The 21,312-nt window shown below is 42.6% G+C and overlaps 1 long non-coding RNA gene across 1 annotated transcript; it reads left to right on the top strand.

Annotated features, from left to right (window-relative positions):
• Nucleotides 1-3,099: 3,099 nt before the first annotated feature.
• LOC132662109 (uncharacterized) lies at nucleotides 3,100-20,410 on the top strand. The gene is made up of 3 exons (XR_009602518.3): nucleotides 3,100-3,703; nucleotides 8,201-8,271; nucleotides 20,090-20,410. It is a non-coding gene; the product is annotated as an uncharacterized LOC132662109 (long non-coding RNA).
• The last annotated feature ends 902 nt before the right edge of the window (nucleotides 20,411-21,312 follow it).

Here is a 21,312-nt window from a genome sequence, read left to right as displayed (position 1 = left end):
GGGGTGCCTGGGTGGCTCACTCAGTTAAGTGTCGGACTTTGGCTCAGGTCATGATCACAAAGTTCGTGAGTTTAAGCCCCTATCTGGCTCTGTGCTCATAGCTCAGAGCCTGGACCGTGCTTTGCATTCTGTGTTTCCCTCTCTCTCTGCCCCTCCCCTGCTCTCTCTCTCTCTTAAAAATAAATAAACATGGGGGAAAAAAACATTAGATAGTAAAAAAAGATTGACCCAGTTATTTAACCAACCACTAATCTAGATGTTGCTGTGAAGATATTTTGTAGATATCATAGCATCTACAACCAGTTGAATTGAAGTAAAGGAGATTACCTTTGATAATGTGGGTGGGGCCTTCCAATCAGTTGAAGGTCTTAAGAACAAAAACTGAGGTTTCCCAGAGAAGAGATTCTGCTTCAAGACTGCAGCATTGGGGTGCCTGGGTAGCTCAGTTGGTTAAGCATCTGGCTCAGGTCATGATCTCACAGTCCATGGGTTTGAGCCCCCCTTCAGGCTCTGTGCTGACAGCTCAGAGCCTGGAGCCCGTTTTGAATTCTGTGTCTCCTCTCTCTACCACTCCCCACTCTCAAAAATAAACATTAAAAAAAAATTTTTTTTAATGGTAGAAAAAGATTGATGTATATGCTTGGATGTAACAAATTTCAAAACATGTAAATTAAAAAAATGACCACAAAGTTAAAGCAAACCTGAAAGATATTTGTAACCCAAATGCAGACAGAAGGTTGTATTAAATTGACAAGAAAAAAAACCAACAACAATCCTATTAAAATAGGGAAGAGATATGTATCAAAAGGTAGTTCACAGAAAAAGAAATACAAATGTGAACTCTCACTCAGAATGAAAGATAAGTAAATCAAACTAATGAGATCTTAGGTTTTTTTTTTTTCTTTTTGTGTTTTGTCTACCAAGTTGTCTCATTCAATTAGAGCTTTAGATATTTTTTCTTTATAAATATATAAATGTTTATTTTTGAGAGAAGGAGAGAGAGTGTGAGTGGGAGAGGGGAAGAGAGAGAGGGAAACAGAATCTGAAGCAGGCTCTAGGCTCTGAGCTGTTAGCACGGAGCCCAACTCGGGACTCCAACTCACAAATCAAATCTCGAATCTCGAGATCATGACCTGAACCGTAGCCGGATGCTTAACTGACTGAGCCACCCAGGCACACCTCTTTATATTTTTAAGACCAAGATGACAACGAGGTTTTCAGTTTTTTTCTCACTTTAACATTTGTTGTTGCCATTTTGAACCTTTTTTTTTTCTTTTTAACGTTTATTCATCTTCGAGAGAGGCACAGAGAGACAGAGCGTGAGTGGGGGAGAGGCAGAGAGGGAGGCACAGAATCCAAAGCAGGACCCAGGCTCGGAGCTGTCAGCACAGAGCCCGACGTGGGGCTCAAACCCATTATCCATGAAACCATGACCTGAGCCGAAGTTGGACGCTTAAGGAACTGAGCCACCCAGGTGCCCACGGTTGTTGCCATTAAAAAAAAAATTTTTTTTTAGCATTTATTTATTTTTGAGACAGAGAGAGGCAGAGCATGAACGGGGGAGGGTCAGAGAGAGAGGGAGACAGAGAATCTGAAACAGGCTTCAGGCTCTGAACTGTCAGCACAGAGCCCGACGCGGGGCTTGAACTCACAGACCATGAGATCATGACCTGAGCCGAAGTTGGACGCTTAACTGACTGAGCCACCCAGGTGCCCACTGTTGTTGCCATTAAAAAAATTTTTTTTAATGTTTATTTATTTTTGAGACAGAGAGAGACAGAGCATGAGCAGGGAAGGGGCAGAGAGAGAGGGAGACACAGAATGTGAAGCAGGCTCCAGGCTGTCAGCACAGAGCCCGATGTGGAGCTCGAACTCACAAACTGTGAGATCATGACCTGAGCCGAAGTCAGACACTTAACCGACTGAGCCACCCAGGTGCCCCTGTTGTTGCCATTTTAAATCACATCACTTGAATGCCTTGATTGTTGCATACGTCTGGGTCATGTTATAATTCAAAATTATGTTTTGAGTAGTATTATAGACCTGCAAATGGATGCTCTGTCTGGATAGGTGAGGTAGCCACCTTAGGTTACTTTAAATTTCCTTAAAAGCAGTGTTTCTCGGCATGTGGTCCCCAGACTGACAGCAATAGAATTACCTGGGAATTTATGAGATGTACAGATTCTCAGGCTCCTTCCCAGGCCCACTAAATCAGAAATTCTGGCAATCTATGTTTTAAGAAGACTCCAGGTGACTCTGATGCCAGTTTAAGTTTGAGAGCACCTGCTTAAGAGGATGCTGATCCCACCTTCAACTTGGCCAATCATGTCATCATCTGGGTCTGCCCTTAAATACCAACTTAGAATACTTGTACATGTTTGGGAATATAACCTTACATTCACTGCTGCTTGTTACTAGATTTTATTTGTAAGCAATCTCTACATGCAACGTGGGGCTCAAACTCACAACCCCAAGATCAAGAGTCGCTTGCTCTACCAGGGAGCCAGCCAGGCACCCTGAGACTTCATTTCTAGTGAAGCCTGCTGTTAAAGAGAGTTTGAAAAGTATTGTCACAAACCAGAGTACCTGGACTACACTGTTTTGGCCCTCCCTATGTTTACTTAAAAAAAAATCTGGGGGCACCTGGGTGGCTCAGTCGGTTAAGCAGCCGACTTCGGCTCAGGTCATGATCTCGCGGTCCGTGAGTTTGAGCCCCGCGTCGGGCTCTGTGCTGGCAGCTCAGAGCCTGGAGCCTGTTTCAGATTCTGTGTCTCCCTCTTTCTGACCCTCCCCCGTTCATACTCTGTCTCTCTCTGTCTCAAAAATAAATAAACATTAAAAAAAATTAAAAAAAATAAATAAAAATTTTAAAAAATCTGATTCGGGGTGCCTGGGTGGCTCTGTCGGTTGAGCGTCCAACTTCAGCTCAGGTCATGGTCTCATGAGTTCGAGCCCCACATTGAACTCGCAGCTGTCAGTGCAGAGCCCTAATTCTAACTCATCAATATTGAGAGGCATTATTTTTTTTAAAAAACAACCTGTGGAAAAACATTGTTGTATTCACTGATACACTGTGCGATGCTCCATAATATAGTGCAGTGTCCCCCTTATGAGGACCCATAGGACAAAATGCTTCTATCTCAGAACCATACATGTTGTGCTTCTATGGAGCAAAGTGTTTACTTTTATTTCAGGAACACAGTGAAACATATGCATTATTCTGTTTTCCTTTTTGCATCGACTGCAAGAAATCTTAGAGCCAAATTTTGTGTTCTACTTCCTTCCCCTGTCCCATGCCCTTTTGCCTAGATTTTCTGTTAATTTTTTCAATGGATATTTTAGTGACATATCTTAGGTTCATTTTCAAATAGAGTGGAGTGTGAGTAAATAAATAAGTATATAGGAAATTATTAGCATTTGAGTAGTAGTGGAAATTGAGGGGTGAATGAGATAACCCAGGGAGAGTGGGCAAAATAGGAAGAGACAACGGCCAAGGACCCCCCAGAAAAGCAAATTTATGTGGTTGGCTAAAGAAGGAGAAACCAGAGAAAGGGAACTAGCAAAAGAGAGCACTTCAAGAAAGAGGAACTGGCCAGTGGTGTCCAAGAGTAGAAAGAAGTCACATAAGATAAAAACTGAAAAATGGTCATTGGATTTAGCAGCAAGGAAGACAGTGGAGACCTTCACAACAGTTTCAGCAGAGGTATATAGCCCCGGGCTAGATGGCGTGAGTTGAGAGACAGCATGGGTTGGGGAGGGAATGGGAAATGAATTAATGCCGATGGACCTCACAAAAGGTTGGCTAAGAAAAGAATTAGAGAAGGGGCGCCTGGGTGGCTCAGTCCGTTGAGTATCCGAGTTTAGCTCAGGTCATGATCTCGCGGTTGGTGGGTTTGAGCCCACCTCAGTGTCTGTGCTGATGGCTCAGAGCCTGGAGCCTGCTTCAAATTCTGTGTCTCCTTCTCTCTCTGCCCCTCTCCTGCTCACATTCTGTCTGTCTCTCTCAAAGATAAACATTGAAAGAAAGAAAGAAAGAAAGAAAGAAAGAAAGAAAGAAAGTTTAAAAAAAAAAGAAAGAAAAAAGAATTAGAGAAGAAGGTGGCTAAAGAGAATATAAAATGGAAAAGGAGCAGTTTGTCTTAGTTTTTAAAGATAGGTAGATACAAATATGATTATACGCTGAAGGAAAAGTTCCAGGAGAGAAAGGTTAAAAGTAGAGAAAAAGAGAGGTGCCTGGGTGGCTCAGTCAGTCAGTCATCCGGCTTCGGCTCAGGTCACAATCTGGCAGTTTGTGAGTTCGAGCCCCACATCTAGCTCTGTACTGACAGCTCAGAGCCTGGAGCCTGCTTCGAATTCTGTGTCTCCGTCTTTCTGCCCCTCACAAGCTCACTTTCTTCTCTCTCTCTCAAAAGTAAATAAACATTTTTTTTTAAGTAAAAAAAAAAAGTACAGAAAAAGAGAAGAGACGGCAGTTGGTGGTGCAAGATCCTGAAGGAGAGGAGAGGGGTGGAATTCTGAGAATCATTTCCTAAGGCTGGTGATGGGTGGAGGCATACAGAGAGGAGTGAAGACGTAGGTCACTGAAGCTAGGGTGTCAAGGAAACATTTTTGCTCCCAAATTAAAACTACTTAGAAAAATATGCTCATGAGACACATGAAAAGTATATCCTAATATTTCAAAGAAGATTAAAAAAACTGAGAAAATGATAGAAGAGATAAAAGAATGGGAACTTCAAATGAGAAAAATTCGGAAATGAAGTGATAGGCCCAGAAAGAATTCGAAATAAAGGGAAAGATTTATTTCAGAAATGAAGACTAAATTAGGAAATCTCAAAAGAGAATAAGCACAGGGGCACCTGGGTAACTCAGTCAGTTGAACATCTGACTCTTGGTTTCTGTTCTGGTAATGATCTCATCATTCATGGGATCAAGCCCCAAGTCGGGCTCTGTGCTGACAGCATGGAACCTGCCTGGGATCCTTTCTCTTCATCTGTCACTGCCTCTTCCCTGTTCACTCTCTCTCTCAAAATAAATAAATAAAAACTTAAAAAAGAGAATAAACACAATAGACAAATGACTGAAGAGAAATAGTAAAAAGGAATAAAGAGATTTTTTTTGAAGGAATATGGGCCAAAACAGAGTAAAAACATACAAATACTTCCTGTGAGAGGGGGAGGGACTAGAGTAGGAGGATTAGAGATAATTAGAATTCTCTAGGGGCGCCTGGGTGGCTCAGTTGGTTGAGCATTGGACTTCGGCTCAGGTCATGATCTCATGGCTTGTGGGTTCGAGCCCCGCATCGGGCTCTGTGCTGACAGCTCAGAGCCTAGACCCTGCTTTGGATTCTGTGTCTCCGTCTCTCTGCTCCTCCCCCACTCACACTCTGTCTCTCTCTCTCAAAAACAAATAAAAATTAAAAAAAAAAAAAAAAGAATTCTCTAAATATACATTGTTCTCTGGATTTGCTTTGAAGCCATCTAAGTGTTACACAGCTATAAAACAAAATAATATTTAAAAAGCAATCCTGAAAATAAAAAATAGAACACACACACACACACACATACACACAAGTTTGACTTAATCTCCCTAAAGATTTCAATGTTCAGTATCGGTAATCCTAGCAAAGTCCTTCCTGTTTCAATCTTGTTTGTTCCTATGGAAAGTTAAAGAACACTTTCCTCATAATAGACTTTTTGCATTGGAAGGGAGTGAACAGAACTTCCCTTATCCTGGGCCAAATGACCTCAATTCTGCTTCACTTTCCCCTGAGTTCCAGTTTTAGCTTGCTTCCCAAACTTTACCTTGATGCTTGTTAAGATTCTCTAGGTTCAAGCCTAAGATAGAGACGGGTCAGATTCATGGCAAGAACATTTAAACTTGGCTTTCTCTCACAATGACCTGAGGCAAAGGCATCACCAGGAGAGTAAAGAGTAATTAAAATGTCTTGGAAATTGCCAAAGAGTGATTGGGAAGATCCCAGAACATATTAGTTTTTATGGATATTGCTTATTCTCTGAGCAGTTTGTTTGTCAAGACCCCAAGTAATCTGGCAAAAAAACCCACTCCCTCCAAGCTAAATCCTCTGGGTTACAAGAGGTGGCATGTGACCTGCCTTCACAGAACTTACAGTTTAGTGGGGGAGAAATGGCCACCACACATGAAACCGAGAACCAGATTTAAGCTGAAAACAAACACACTTCAGTACTGTTGACTTGTCCTTCTGTATCCTCCAAGTAGGAAAGGTCATCAGTCCCCAGGGAGTTACTGTGTGGTGTCCCTGACCCCTACTGGGACTAACATGTATAGACATGTAACTATGGACATGATGGACAGAAGATGGGTGGCTAAGCACCCTCCCAAACACCATCAATCTGAAATGGAATCCCCAAGCACCCCAACCCCGGGTAGATGAAATCAAGCAGCAAAAAAGGAAAGCAGTGATTTTCCTGGAATCTGAAAAACAAGATGAGGAAGATGGAGAATGTAGAAGAGAAATAAACCTTTGAGGGGAGTTGGGGTAGGGCAGCTGGCCTTCATCATCTCATGTAACCAATAAGCTTGTGAGACTAATTGTACCTTCCCACTTTGCAAATGAGGAAACAATCACAGACAAGTAGCTAGCCTGAAATAAAGAATTTGCTTAAGATCCATCTGCTTTCTAAAGCTATAAGCCTTTCATCTGTGACAGCAATTATCCTTCTCTTCTTTAGGTGATCCTTGCTATCTTGTGGGGCATCTGCTGGCAGGAATACACTTGCTGTAGGAGCGATATGGAGCCAGGAAGTAGTAGTTTCTCCACCTCCCTTGAGCTGGGAGCTTTGCTGATCCTCTTTTCCCATCTGCTCTTATAGGATCAATAGTCATTAGAGACCTCTTCCTTACATGTGTCATAGGTTGGGGCCACCAGGAAGCAGATTCCAAGGTGGGTTTTAGCAGTCAGTTTATTTATTAGGGGGTGCTCTTGGGTCTGATACCTATGAGAGGAGAAGAAATGAAGATTGGGTAAGAGAGAAATTGGACTGTGATGCTATCCCAACAAAGGTGTTAGCCAACCCTGTAGGGAACTCTGACACCAGGATGACCTTCACTTCTCCCAGATTGGGCCAGTCTTTGTACCCCAACACTGATCAGAAATTGGATGGCAGCCAGCCCTGTAAGGAAGTGTGGCCTTGTTGAGGAGGGGCAGTTTTTGAGGCTAACAGCTGAAGGCCAAATTCTAGTAGCTCTCCCAGCAGCTGGGGGAGTAAGTCCTTCCTTCCTGAAGGGGGTCTGGGCAACACATTATAGCATTCCCTAAAACTCCCCAAATTGTGGAGATTCAGCCAAAGTCAAGACTTTAGCCCAAATGATTATTATCCCCTTCTGTCCATTTCTTATGACTTTCCAGTTTGTATCTGCCCATCTCTGTCTATTTCAGAGCATGACAAACCTTCCAGAGTAATTGAAATGCAAAGAGAAGAGGTGTTGTCTGGAAGAATAAGCCCTCTGACTGGAGAGAAGGGCAAAAGAGGAAATTATAGAATCACCCATTGTCATGGCTGGTTGGCTTACAGTGGGGATGAAATCAGAACTGAGTGACGGATCCACTTCAGGTCATTGAGAATGGCTGGTGAGCAGGTGCCATGTTAGTTCTGGACCAGATTTAAAGGTCATCCATGGTTCTTCTTCTATCCACTGTTCACCTTAGGTATATTAAGAAATCACTGGGAGGATAGAGAAAAACATGCCCTCACACCTTGACCAGCCATGTTCTCCCCAGCTGCTCCTCAGGACCCCACTGTTGTAACCCAAGGCCTCCAGTGCAAGCCGAGAGATAAGAAAGAGGGGAAAAATATCTTTTAAAAATGAAGATAATATTCCCATTTTCTGCTCACCCTGGAGGCTTATTTTGAAAATCACAGTGATTTAACTTGTTAGCAGTTTAATTCACTTTTAAAAGATTAACCAGACTAATTATTCATCAGATTTCACCATCTTTGTCAGCCTCAATAAGGATCCTTTGTTACAATGATTAATGTGTTTTAATTGCAGCTTCTCTCAGAGCAATAATTCGATCGCACAGTATTTGCCGAATCTATGGAAATCTTGGAAATGCTTTGACAGCTGAGCTATTCTTGGGAAATGAAAGTAAAGGAATATATGTAACTAACAAAAAGTGTTTTATAGCATATCATTAATATGGATTTTCCCTCCCTGACAGACCTTGCTCTACTTCAGTATGTGAAGCCGCTTGCTGTACACATCAGTTTGCCATCCAGGAACTCTCAGGAGGTAGAGATCTGTCACCAACAGGTTACGACTTTCTCTGAGTGGGTGCCCTCAAACATACACTAGTCATAATAATAATCACAGCAAATGCATAAGTCCCAGGGAAAGTTAACCAACCACCCGGTATCCATAAATCATCAACCAGTTAAGAGGCTGGATCCTGTGTTGGTCATTCTGTTTTCTACACAATGCTTCATCTTCATTCCTTTAACTGGTGGCTACTGTCCAAGTTAAGGATATTTACAGTACCAATAAGATGTCTGTAGAAGCTGGTGGAGAAATTGTATGTGGCCAATACTAATTTTGAACTTAAAATGTATTTTAATGGTTTTTTTCTTTTAAAGCGCAGTGGTTCTAGGACCTTTGGAGTCAGACAGATCTAGAGTTGATTCTTGGTTCTCTTATTAGCTGTGAGAACTTGGGGGGAAATTAGCAATATCTAGCCTCTCAGTTTCCTCATTCCTAAAATAGGTGTAATAATATCCACCTCATAGTGAGGATTAAAATAAGGCCTAATATATAAGACCTAATACACTACGTGGACTATAGTAAGTTTTCAATAGCGTTATGTCTAAAAAAGCAACAGGTCTTTCTATTTTAATAAAATCATATGTACCTGAACATCTCTGGGTCTCACAATCACCCTGAGACAAGCAGGAAACGTGTGCTGCTGTTTTTGTTTTTCATAGACAAGAAAACTGGGCACAGGGGTGTGGTAATCTTGGTAAATACGTCCTATGTGTTCATCAGCTAATTCCTCAGTTAAACACAAAGGATGCCTCCAAACCCACAGATGTTGATTCCTATTCTAGTGCTTCTTCTACTGCAACCTAGAGGTATCCAGGCCTCTGAATGAGGGGAGCAGTTGAGCACAAAATGACCAATTCTTTGCCTGTTGGCAAATATTAGTCCCTCTGTTAGGATATATCTATCTCAACAATAGCTGACAGAGCCAGGCATTACCTTATTTAATTAGTATAGCAGGCCTAGGAGGTAAACATCCCTACTATCCCCATGTCACAGCTGAGGATACTGACCACTTAGAGACAGGAAATAACTTGCCTGACAGATTTGAACTTGGGTCTGTCCAACTCCAGTGTCTGGGTTTTAACTGTGCACTATTCTGCCTCCTGCCAATCCCACTTTACAAAATGCTATTTTAAAAAGGAAGTGTTTTGAGATGCCTGGGTGGCTTAGTCGGTTAAGCATCTGACTTAGGCTCAGGTCATGATCTCGTGTTTTCGTGAGTTCTAGCCTAGTGTCAGGCTCTATGCTGACAGCTCAGAGCCTGGAGCCTGCTTTGGATTCTGTGATTCTGTGTCTCCCTCTCTCTCTGCTCCTCCTCTGCTCATTCTCTCTCTCTCTCTCTCTCTCTCTCTCTCTCTCTCTCTCTCTCTCTCCCCCCGTCTCTCAAAAATAAATAAAAATGTCAAAAAAAAATAGTAAAGGGAGTGTTATGAGACCTTTGAAGTCTATATGGTAACCAGTTATCATGCTTTAAATTACTCCCTTAGAGGGTGCCTGGCTGGCTCAGTCAGTAAAGCATGCAACTCTTGCTATCCGGATTGTGAGTTCAAGCCCCACATTGGGCATAGCTTACTTAGGGAAAAAAAAAGATTAAAAAAATAAATTATTGGGGCACGTGGGTGGCTCAGTCAGTTGAGCATCCGACTTTGGCTTAAGTCATGATCTTGCGGTTCGTGGGTTTGAGCCCCGCGTTGGGCTCTGTGCTGACAGCTCGGAGCCTGGAGCCTGCTTTGGGTTCTCTTTCTCTTTCTCTGTCTGCCCCTTCCCCACTTATGCTCTGTCTCTCTTTCTCTCAAAAATAAATAGACATTAAAAAAAATTTTTTTTAATAAATTATTGCCTTAGTGGTTCAGGCATCATGACTCAAAAATGTCTTTAACTCCTGAACCAGAGGTTGGGAATACTGTTGTTCCTTCACTTGAAGAACAGCATTGGCTGTACAAAGGGTTTATAAGATCAAATATTAGAAAATAAATTCTTGGGGCACCTAGGTGGCTCAATTGGTTGAGCATTGGACTTTGGCTCAGGTCATGGTCTCGCAGTTTGTGAGCTCAAGCCCTGCATTGGGCTCTGTGCTAACAGCTCAGAACCTGGAGCCTGCTTTGGGTTCTGTCTCCCTTTCTCTCTGCCCCTCTCCCACTCATGCTCTGTCTCTCTTCTCTCAAAAATAAACGTTAAAAAAAATTAAAAAAAAAAAAAAGAAAGCAAATTCTTCCTTAGGTGTTCATCATGCATGCTTACGTAACAAAGACACTGAAAAATACCATGGTTAAAAAAATTCTGGGGCACTGGTTGGCTCAGTTGGTTAAGCATCTGACTCTTGGTTTTGGCTTTTGGTCATGATCTCACAGTTCGTGAGTTTGAGCTCCACATCGGGCTTTGTGCAGATGGTGCGAAGCCTGCTTGTGATTCTCTCCTCCTCTCTCTCTGACCCTCCCTTGTTCACTCTCTATCCCTCTCTCTCTCAAAGTAAATAAATAAACATTAAAAAAAAATTGTTTAGTTCTGTTAAAGCTGGCTCCTAAATTTACTTGACCGCAGAAACTTTTCTTGTAGTTAAGGTCATTAAGGGCCTATGGAAACCCGTTTAGGTTCATTGAAATAATAATCAGGGCCAAATGTATGGTGCCCTTATATAGTCCAGACACTGAACTCAGAACCTCACATGTATTCACTCGTGATAAGGCTCTTATGATGCAGGTATTTTTAGGATGATCTTATGAGGCAAATGTTTTTATTAAACAACTTTCCAAGATCACAGACTAGTAAGTGGCAGAGCCAGGATCTCAACGCAGGGTACCTCTCTCCACAGCCCATGCTGTCACAGCTGCCATGAAAGAGCTGATTCAGCTCACCATACTCAAAGTTATGACTTTTTTTTTTCTAATTTACATATGAAAGAAGTATGCTATACTAAACTGCCTTTTTTTGTTAACGTTTATTTATTCATTTTGAGAGCGACAGAGAGCGCAAGTGGGGAAGGCAGAGAAACAGTGTGCGAGACAGCCTGACGTGGGGCTCGCACCCGGGAAACCGCAAGATCATGACCTGGGCCAAACTCAAGAGCCCGACACAACCAACTGAGCTACCCAGGTGCCCCTAAGTTGCCTTTTTAAAATTAAATTGACCCCACCAAGGGGGAAAAAACCTGACAGAACCACCTCTTTGAATCAGACACTCAACACAATCAAATTTGTCTATCTGATATTAATAACTACATTTTTTTCCTGCAGTGCTGTTCGATTCTTAAAATACTTGATCCCATTATAGACGTCTACTTATATTTTGTGTCAGACACAGAGGTAACATCTAATCACCATGTCTCTTCCCAGAGAACAGTCGCTTCCGTTTTCCTTCAGCACTAACGCACCGAGATCAGACAGATGAGATTTCTCCCTTAGAGACAGTCAGGTGATCACCCATCTGAAATAGGAGACACGGTATTTACCCCAGTAAGGCAAAGGCACAAGCATTTTCTTTTCTTTTGTCTCCGTTGCTTTTGCTTTCCTTACTTTTATTTTATTCAGTTTTCAGTTTTAGGTGGAGAGTGGCTTGTGCGGTGGGACTCCCTCGCTTAACTGAAGATTCCCCAGTATAGAAAAAGGACCAGGAGAAAAGCCTATGGCCCAAAAAGTACAAAAAGCCCCAAGAAAGCCTCCAAGTACTGTTGTTGCCTTTCTTTCTTTTGATCCTCTCTCCCTATAGAGTGGCTTTTTTTTTTTTAAAGCATACTTTTCCAAGTTGTTACATTAACAAATTTGCACTGATTTCTTTATCCTTGTCATATAAAGACCACCTTGTTGGTGAATGGTGAACTTTTCCTTCATGCCAGGCCTGCTGCACTGTCTAATGTCACAAGTGTCTGCTCACATTAGCTCCCGGAGACTGGAGAAGATTCCGCATGGGGCTTTTCCAGCAAGTTGATTTGACAGAATGAGTCCCCATGCTAGCTCGTGGCACTTATCAGTTAGTCAGCCTTCCTTGGGGAGGAGAATTTAGAGTGCACCATATTCAGTTTCCAAATCAACTGCTGTCCCCTCAGGAAGCTGTGTGTTGCATTATTAAAAGAGATGCCTTTGACCACAGCACCATACTTAAACATTCATCCGCATTAAAAAAAACAAGGTAGAGTTGGGAGACAACACTCCTTCACTGTGTTAACTCTTTCTCCCCAGGTTTCAGGTCTCCCTCAATGAACAATCCTGTAACTTCTGTTGGTGAGCATGAACACTGGTTATTTTGTGAGCCTTGCCTTTATTTTAAAAGGGGTGCTTTTACACTACTTGGAATGGCTGTGAAACCTTCCCTGAACTTGTAAGATCTTGGGGCTGAGATCACCATGTTCCCAACCTCTTCTTTTCACTGAGCTCCCATAGCAAAGTCAAATCCCCAAATCTAGCCACCAGAAACAGCAGTGACTTTGGTTTATCTGTTACCTGCCTCTCCCAGGAGCTCAAATGAAATGCAAGAATTAGTTTTGAGGTGAAAATGAACAGATCTGAAGCTCACACTTGAGTAATTATAACTTCACATATTTCTAACTTTTTAAAAATAAAGTTTATATCCAGTTTACCTTTATCTTTCCAAAGGAGAAATTGACAAGATTGGTGGAAAAAAAGGAGGGATCCTTTTTAAGGCTGCATGTTGATATAAATATGAAAATGGATTAAACTCTGCTTCCAATTTCCAAACATGTGTACTTCAATGAATATTAAATGGCAGGCCCCTATCACCATCATGACTTATTTACTCACCAGAGTTTTTATCAAAAAGGGACTGGAATTGCCTGTGGAGCGTGAAAGTCTCCTGTAATTGAGTTTAGAGTGGTAAATCCACTAAACAGGCCACGGCCCCAGAGACACCCCGAAACCCACCTGTCAGCTGGTGTTAGATCACAGTGCAAACAAGGCACGGCTGCCTGCTCCCGCTAAACACTGCTGTGGCCCAAAACAAAAAAAAAGGAGAAGTTATTCCCCAGGGGATGAGGAAGGGCTGGGGGCAAATTGTGGGGGTTGGGAGGGCAGACGAGAAACTCTCATCTAACAGCTGCCCAGTGTCAGCTAGAATCATGATCTGAAACTCAGCTCAGGAGGGGAACTGGCTAGGGCCTCATTCGGTAAGGTGTCATTTCTTCATTCTAACATCCATTAGGTAGGAGCGTAATGGAGTGGACACAAAGCTTTTTCATCATGGTTGAGCCATGGAAATCAGAGCTCATAGTTTCTATGAGAGTAAAGATATAATAGGCTTAAGACTGGCGCAGAAAGGTCCACATGTGGAATGAAGAGAAATGTCCAACTGAAGACATGCTGGTCCAGCCAGGGATGAGAATAGGAACATTTTAAGCCAGAGAACCATGATTCATCCAATAAACATTTATTAATTGTTTACCAGTGCCAATTCCTGTATGGAATCGCTGAATGTATAAAGAATGTATGAATGAAAATTGCTGAATGTATAAAGATAAATAAGACATAGTCCTTGCTCTGAAGGAAAATGTAAAACGTGCTTGGGGAAACACACAGACAAGTCGACTATTGCAATACAGTGTGTCAAGGGCAATGGAAGCAAAAATATATGCCTAAAATAATAAGTTAGGAAGTCTTCCAGGAGAAAGTGACATTTAACCTGGGTTTTAATAATGACTAGGATTTGGTCAAGCAAAGGAAAAAGAGTAAGGTGCATATGGGGATTATGGTAGGAATGAGCACCCTTATAGGACTCCCATATAGGACTCCCAGAAGCTTGATGTGGCTGGGGCATGCGTGATGGGTTAGAGCCTGAGGGCAATGGGCAGACGGAGGGAGAAAAGGAAATCAAATGATTAAGGGCTTTGTCAGCCTAGCCAATCAGTCTGAAGTTTATCCTGAAAGCCATGGAGAGCAATAGAAGGATTTTAAGCAGAGGACTGATGTGGTCAGGTTTGCATTTTAGAAAAACCAGTTTAGGGGCACATGGGTGGCTCAGTCAGTTGAGTGTCCAGTTCTTGATTTCAGCTCAGGTCATGATCCCAGGGTTGTGGGATTGAGCCCCACTTTGGGCTCCACGCTAAGCATGGAGCCTGCTTAAGATTCTCTTTCTCTTTGTCTCTCTCTCCCTCCCCCTCTGCTCTTCTCCCACTTGTGCACACATGCACATGCTGTCTCTCTCTGTCTCTCAAAAAATAATAATAATAAAAAGAAAGACCAGTTTACCTGTTGTGCATAGCATGAATTAGAAGGGGCAAGGCTGGAAACAGGAAGGCCAAGTGGGAGGCAATTGACAAGAGTCTTTGAGAGAGAAGGTGATGGCCCAAACCAAAGAAGTCACAGTGGAGATGGAGAAGAGGGGACAGAATGAGAACTATTATAGAAAAGAATCAGCAGGACTCAGAAGGCAATTGAAAATGGAAAAGGAGGGAGGAATTCAGAATCACTCCAAGGATTCTGGCTTAGGTGTAGGGTTGTTAGATTTAACAAATAAAAATATATACAATATATGGGACATATTGATACTAAAATATGATTATTTATCTAAAATACAAATTCAGTATTTAATATTTAATTCAATATCCAGAAAACCTACTTGGGGGGCTGGGTAAGTGGTAGGTCATTTGTTAAGCTGGGAATTGAAGGACTCACAGTTGGGAACAGAGACAAAGAACATGATGAGGTTACACTTATTTATATTGAGTTTGAGGTATCTGAGAGATAACTGAGTTCCAATTGTCCCCCAGTACCTTTCTGCCCTTTTGTAGGGGTAGTGGTAGGTGGCACATAGGCGCTCAGCTAAAGATTTTACTTCCCAGCTTCCCTTGGAGAAAGTAGCCATGTGACCAGGCTTCAGCCTATGGGATGTGAGAAGAAGTGATATGTGTCTTGCTTGCTCTTAGAAGGATCGGGTGTGAACTCTCCTGCCTCTTTTCTCCTTTGGCAGAAAAGATAACCAGCACTGGAGAAGCCACCTTGGGCTCAGAGGTGGAAATGTTGAAGATGCCAGTGCCATGTAACTTGCCCTGGGCCAACTACCTCCGAATTGTTACATGAGAGAGAAAGAAGCTTAGTCTGTACCTTAACTACAATGCAGCCTCCTAGAGGAAATGTTCAATAAGCAGTTGAAAATACATGTCTGCATCTTAGGAAAGAGCAGGAACTAGTGACTGAGAATTGAGAGTGGTTGGTATCTACGCACTGAATGAGGCTTTAGTTTAGATGAAGTTTCCTAGAGGGAATGTGTGTCATGAGAATTAAGAACAACAAGGTCAAATGTTGTCTTTTTACTATGGACATTTACTTGCCCTCGGGTTAATCGAGATGTTCCAGTACTACTAGGATGGATGTTTGAGAGTTTTGTTTTCATTTGCCAAACCTTCTTCCTCTGTATGGCCACGTGTTAATGTTCAGTACTACTAAATTCATTTGTTTGTCTCTGGATTCATATTTCAGCAGTGTCTGTGAAGCAGGTGTATACTCATGCCCTGTGGGTAGTTGGACATTTGTACATATGGGTGTCTGTGCTGGGGTCAGTTTACCTGTGTGTAGTCTGTGTGTACCTTCCTGGATGTGTCAGCACACATATTTGTCTGCTCCTCTGTGTTCTGACTTGTCGATGTGTGCCTTGAAGGTGTCTTTCACATGTGTGTGTGAGAGATGCAGGTTATTTTGGTTTAGTTAGTAGCAGTTCCCAGTACTGCCAATAAGTAGCCTTTTAGATTCTTCTCGCCTAAAAGTCCATTTTGTCCCATTCTGTCCATTTTGGAGACTGTAGACTGTAGAGTAGCTTTTTTGTTTTTTATTTATTTATTTATTTTAAGTAAGCTCCACACCCAGCATGGAGCCCAATGTTGGGCTTGAACTCATGACCCTGAGATCAAGAGTGGCATTCTCTACTGACTGAGCCAGCCTTGTACACCTGTCTTCTTTTAAATAGGCTTTATTTTTTAGATCTGTTTTTAGGTTTGCAACAAAATCGATAGGAAGATACAGAGATTTCCCATACACCTCCTGCCTTCACAGGTGCATAGCCTTCCCCAATGTCAGCCTCCCCAACTAGAGTGGTACACAACTGATGAGTCTACATTGATACATCATTATCACTCAAAGTCCATAGTTTACATTTGAGGGTTCATTCTTGGTTTTATACATTCTGTAGATTTGGGCAAATGTGTAATAACGTGTATCCACCATTGTATTATCATACAGAGTAGCTGTAGGATTTTGCACATTGTGTTGTCAGTGTTCTGGATTTTGGCCATTCTAATAGGTCTATTGTGCTATCTTGCTGTTTTCAGTTGTCTTTTCAAATCCAGAATGATTGAAGGAACAGTCTTCCAAACCTGCCCAGGGGCGTTTTTTGCCTCTTCCACGTGAGTCTACCTGTTCTCCCCAAACCCCAGACTGAGGCTGAGTTTTACATAATATGATACAAACTGAGATCTGCATGGGAGTCAAGGGCACCACAGTGCGTGCGTGCATGTGCGTGTGTGTGTGTGTGTGTGTTTATCATGGTGATTTCAAAACATACTCAAAATTAGAATAAAAGGACCTTCCTGTATCCATCACTCAACTTCAATAGTTGTCAGCATTTTGCCAACCTTATTTCATTTGTCTTTCCCTTTTTTTCCTGCTAGTGTACTTTATTTTTATTTATTTATTTTTATTTTATTTTATTTTATTTTATTTTATTTTATTTTATTTTATTTATTTTATTTTATTTTATTTTACTGAGAAAGAGAGAGCTCCAACAGGGGAGAGGGCCAGGGAGAGGGAGAGAGAGAATCTTAAGCAGACTCCATGCTCAGCACAGAGCCTGATGCAGGGCTTGATCCCACAACCCTGGGATCATGATCTGAGCCGAAATCAAGAGTTGAACACGCAGGCACCCCCTGCTCGTGTATTTTAAACAAATATTAGATATCTTGTCATTTCACCTGAAACATTTCAACTTATCTCTAGTTGATAAGACTTTTTTACACCCCACCATGTCATTATTTACCTAACCAAATTAACAGTAATTCCTCAATATCATCTAAACCCAATTCATATTCAGATTTCTTGATTGTTTCAGACATCATGTTTACAGTTGGCTTTTTCAAAATCCACATATTGCATTATGGTTGTGTCTCTTGGTCTCTTTTATTCTGAGGCAGTCCACCCTGGCCATTGATTTGAAGAGGAACCAGATCATTTGTTCTGTATAATGTCTTGTGTTCTGTATTTGATTGTTTCCTTTTCTTCTTTTAATTCTTTTTAATGTATATTTTTGAGAAGGAGACTGTGTGAGTTGGGGAGGGGAAGAGAGAGACACACAGAATCTGAAGCAGGCTCCAGGCTCTGAGCTGGCAGCACAGAGCCTAATGTGGGTCTCGAACCCATGAACCATGAGAACATGACCTGAGCCGAAGTCGGACACTTAACCAACTGAGCCACCCAGGTGCCCCTTGTATTTGATTGTATTCTTGTGGAGTTAGGTAACATGTTCCTCTATCCTCCATATTCCCTGTAAACTGTAGTTATATTTAAGGCCTCAATTAGATTCAAGATCAATATTTTTAGGCACCAACACTTCATAGGGTGATGCTGTTACTGTGAGGCATGTATCACTTTTAACGCTGGATGTTTCTTGATCCGTAGGTTTAGGTAGTGTCGGCCCACAGAGTTCCCCATTAACCTTTCGCCTGCTGATTTTAGCATTCGCTGGTGGTTGTTACCTAGGTCCATTATTTCACTTGGAGTGTTAGTGATTTTTGAAAACTTTTAAAATTTTTTCTGTATTTATGAGCTGGGACTCTTCCAGCTCCAGAATACTGCTGAGCAAGGGAATAACAGAGTTGCCAGGCACTCAGGGCCAAGTGAGGGCCCTCTTTTCCTGACCTTGTTCCATATTAAAAAAGATTAGTTCACCCTCCTCACCACCTAATGGCCCAGCTAAAATCCCAGGCTCATTACAACTGAAGTGACCCTTTGTACTCAGATAATGTTGAAGTTAACAAGTATCCTAGGAGAGGGGTCTACCTTTTGCTTCTGGAAAAGAGGGCTCTAAGTGTTGCAGAAGGGACCTTTTCCAAGACACAGAGAGCTCAGGACTGTTCAGGAGGTTTGCTGGTTTGGGGAGGACTTTCTTTAGCCTCTCCCGCCTCAGCCGGCCTCAGTCTGAGGCTCTGACCCTCCTGCTTTTCAGGGAAGTATCTATCATTCACCGACCCCAGGGACCAAATGTCCGAGTCTCTGATGCTCTGAGTTTCGGGCACACCCCTCTGTGTTCTCAGACAGACTCCAGACCCTTTGCCAGCCATGGCTTGGGCATTGAGCTCCTCACTGTCTTTGAGAAACAAGAATAGAGCTGAAATGCTGCCTAGTGTCCCTCCATTAGCCCTTTCCTGGATCTGAAGTCTTCTGAAGAAAGCTCCATGGTAAACAAGACCCAATTTCTGGGTTCAATACACAGTTCTGAGGGACCAGCACTTGAAGGAAGACTGGGCTCTGTCAGGCTGTAGGGATGACTCCCTTCTCAGCAGCTGAATAAATCAAAGAAACCATTCTTCTTATAAAAGATGGGTCTGCATGGAAAAAGCCACACCAACACTCGTTTCTGGGGGTGGGGTGGGGTAGGGATATGTATTTTAAATTCTCTATAAAAAAGTACTTTAGTAGGATTCCATGGTATATATTGTCGACTTTAAAATAATGAGACTTTTGGGGGCACCTGGGTGATTCAGCTGGTTGAGCATTCCACCTCGGCTCAGGTTGTGATCTCGCAGTTGGTGAGTTCGAGCCCCACATCGGTCGGGCTCACTGGTGCCAGCCTGGAGCCCGCTTAGGATCCTCTGTCCCCCTCCCTTTGCCCCTCCTCTGCTTGTGTGCGCTCTCTCTCTCTCTCTCTCTCTCTCAAAAATAAATAAAACATTAAAAAATTAATAATAAAAATAAAATAATAAGACTTTTAATCTCAAGACACTAATCAAAAGTATATACATTCTTCAAAATAATCACTTGCCTTTAGATGGTTACAAACTACAGAGGAAAATCTGTATTATTTCTCTGTACTCCCATCAATAACCGTTTGGCTTAGAATGACTTTTAGCTCTTTCTAAAAAATCAAATCCACTTTGAAAGCAAAGTGGTTTGCCTTCGTGGAAGGTGGCCAAAGAATATTCCACAGGCTGAGCCGGGCCAACAGGGTGAGGAGAGCCTGATTTGCCCCTGCGTGTCTCAGACTTGGACACTAGATGGCAGGCTTACCTTCCAGATAGAGGTGTCTGCTACCTTGTGGATAGAAGTGTCCCTGCCCGGGCAGCCCTTCCTCTGCTTCCAGCTGCCACACACTCTCAAGCAGATCTCGGCGACATCTGGTGGCCTCCCCAGGGAGGGTGTGACTAAGCCTTGGTGAGAAGCAAGGGGAAGAGGTGTCCGGTTTGGAAATGCCTGCCTGACTGCAGCTACAGTAGGATCAGGGTCAGGGCTCCTTGGATCCCAAACCTCATGACTTGTGGCTATGGTGACTCCACTGCAGCACCAGCCATGCCCCTCTCCTACCTGCCTGCGCTGGGTGTGGGGCTTAGGAATGTCTCCAGCTCTCTTGCTGGCTCAAGGCGCAAGGTCCTACAGATCTCCCAAAACCAGGGAGTTTATGCTTTTTGCAAGATTCCGTCAAACAGAGGGTCCTGCCCTGAGTATGGGGACTGCTGAGTGCCAGCAAGGAATTACCCAAGCTTGTGCTGACTTTGGGCTGAGGTCTGTGGTTCCTTAATATTCAAGCCTTGTGGTCTTCTTGACACTTCTTTTGCCTGCTCCTGTCTTCCTCCCATCCCATTCAGGGTTTAGATATCAAGATACAGAAGTCCTTTCTGGCCCTACGACCCAGCAATTGAACTACTAGGCATTTATCCAAGGGATACAGGTGTGCTGTTTCGAAGGAGCACATGCACCCCAATGTTTATAGCAGCATTATAAACAACAGCCAAATTATGGAAAGAGCCCAAATGTCCATCGATGGATGAATGGATAAAGAAGATGTGGTATGTATATACAATGGAGTATTACTCAGCAATCAAAAAGAATGAAATCTCGCCATTTGCAACTACGTGGATGGAACTGGAGCATATTATGCTAAGCGAAATTAGTCGGAGAAAGACAAATATATGACTTCACTCATATGAGGGCTTTAAGAGACAAAACAGAAGAACATAAGGGAAGGGAAACAAAAATAATATAAAAACAAGGAAAGGGACAAAACATAAGAGACTCATAAATATGGAAAACAAACAGAGGGTTACTGGAGGGGTTGTGGGGGGGGGGGGTGGGCTAAATGGGTAAAGGGCATTAAGGAATCTACTCCTGAAATCATTGTTGCACTATATGCTAACTAATTTGGATATAAATTAAAACAAAAATTAAAAATAAATAAATAAATAAGTCAGTCCTTTGTTGGGGGCAAGAACCTTCGTGGGTTTAGTTCTGGATTCTTGGTGACTGGCACGTGGTGAGGGTTCAGTGGATGTTTGCCAAATGAATGATTGAATGAATGAATGTCGAGACTGAAAAAAATCATTTCGTTTAACCTCCTGGAAAGGGTCCCAAATGGATGGGAATGTGTATTTTCTGGGATGCCTGCCTTTACTTTTATTCCTTTTTCCTCACCTCAGGTGAGATTCCACCTCAGGATCTCAATTTGGAATATGCCTGAACCTTGCTTATAGCCGAAACCTCCCTCCCTGCAATTTGAGACTGTTCTCTTTGCTATGACCTCAGCACAAATCAATGATAGCATTGGGGGAAAAATATTGTTATGGGATGACTTGTGCCCACCCCCAATTCATACATTGAAGGCCTCCCTCCCCGCCCCCCAGTATCTCAAATTGTGGCTACATTTGGAAATAGGGCCTTTAAAGAGGTAATTAAGGTTGGTAGGGTGGGCCCTAATCTAATCTGACTAGTGTCCTTATTGGAAGAGGAGATTTGGACACACACAAGGGAGACACCATGGGTGCGTGCACAGAGGGACGACCACGTGAAGAGGCAGTAAAAAGGCGGCCACCTG

This window comes from Panthera onca, chromosome A3 (assembly GCF_046562875.1).
Source record: "Panthera onca isolate mPanOnc1 chromosome A3, mPanOnc1 haplotype 2, whole genome shotgun sequence".
In the NCBI taxonomy this organism is placed as follows: Eukaryota; Metazoa; Chordata; class Mammalia; order Carnivora; family Felidae; genus Panthera; species Panthera onca.
This window is presented reverse-complemented; position numbering and strand designations above follow the sequence as displayed.